Below are 1341 nucleotides of genomic sequence, written 5' to 3'. Positions count from 1 at the left end.
TATCCTTTAATATATATATAATGCTTTAAGTAAATTCATCTTAAATGATTATTTTGTTCATTCAGATAGAATTCCAATTTGTTTTATCTATAAACAATTTTTTTGAAGTTCTTAATGTTACTCTCAATGCCAGTGAATCAAAGCAATTCACTCTATACAACAGACTTCTGGCTGGAGCAGCTGTAAATAAACCTCAGCTCTAATTCATGCCAATCTAGTCCTCATCACTTAGTAAAGCAAGACAATAATCTTACCATTGTCTAGAAGTTCCACATATTAAAGAAGACTACATTTACGAATCTATCTCCTAGAAATCTTCCAGCAATAGTGCATTAAAAAAAAAACTTTCATGTGGATTTTCATTTCACCTTTATTGCTATTCCCATCTTCCATATGAATTCCACAAGAATATACAACCTTCAAATACTATTCCTAGTTAATCTTAGGGAATTCATGAGTTGCTTTCCCAAAAGCCTTTCATGCACATATTTCTACTTTATTATACCTCCGGTGGAGATAGGGATACCACAGCCTTCAAGACGCCTCCTTTCTAGCATCCTCTAGGAACACTGGACGGGTAAACAGCGCCAGGAAGAGAGGGGAGGAAAGGAGCAAGAGCTCAAGAAATCTCAGAGAGAGGCCGAAATATAAAGGGTGCCAGACATCCTCGCAATCCTTGCTCCAGACCGGTACCCACCGCGGTAAGAGGCTGAAAGATCTCCCGCACCGAATCTGCAATCCTGCTTGTAGCCCACAGATACCATCTTCTGGTAAAGCCGAGCGAGGATGCTGCAGCTCCCAGCCCCACAGGCATCTGGGTCCGAGGCTGAGACACACTGGGCTCTCGCTGCCAGGACCAGCTCGGTGGCCAAGAGCCCAGAGCCACCCCAGAAAAAGGGACAAGTACACACCCTATCCGATCGCGCCCAAACCCATCTCCCTTTGTTGTTCATCCTCTACTTGCGGCTTTATTTGTGCACCGGGCCGGTGGGGAAGGGAACAGGAGTGGGGGAGGCGGGAGGCTGAATCTCCAGGACCTCATTTACGGGCTACACAGTGGTGGCAGGGTCTCGGGAGCGATCGAGGCGTCCGACTGCCTCGTGTCTCCAGAGCGGCGGTCTAACAATAAACAGCCCAATAGCGTCCTGGGGGAACCCCACTGGCACCTCTCTCGCCACATTAAGGCTTTGTGCCAATGAGCAGACAACGTAGACTATCGATCAGAAACGGCTGTTATCAGAGTGCGCGGTTTGGCTTGCAGCCTGGCCTTTGAGGCGCGGTGGCGGCGCTGGGACACGCGCCCGGCGCCCGGCGAAGGACCTGGGACAATGGCCCAGCCCG

The 1341-nt window shown here is 48.5% G+C and overlaps 1 protein-coding gene across 4 annotated transcripts in view; it reads right to left on the bottom strand.

The window, feature by feature from the left end:
• Positions 1–1341, bottom strand: part of Nol4 (nucleolar protein 4) — a 318444-nt gene that overhangs the window by 316544 nt on the left and 559 nt on the right. The window lies entirely within an intron of this gene.

The sequence above is a fragment of the Fukomys damarensis genome, unplaced genomic scaffold (assembly GCF_012274545.1).
Source record: "Fukomys damarensis isolate Sample0158 unplaced genomic scaffold, DMR_v1.0_HiC HiC_scaffold_30, whole genome shotgun sequence".
Lineage (NCBI taxonomy): Eukaryota > Metazoa > Chordata > Mammalia > Rodentia > Bathyergidae > Fukomys > Fukomys damarensis.
This window is presented reverse-complemented; position numbering and strand designations above follow the sequence as displayed.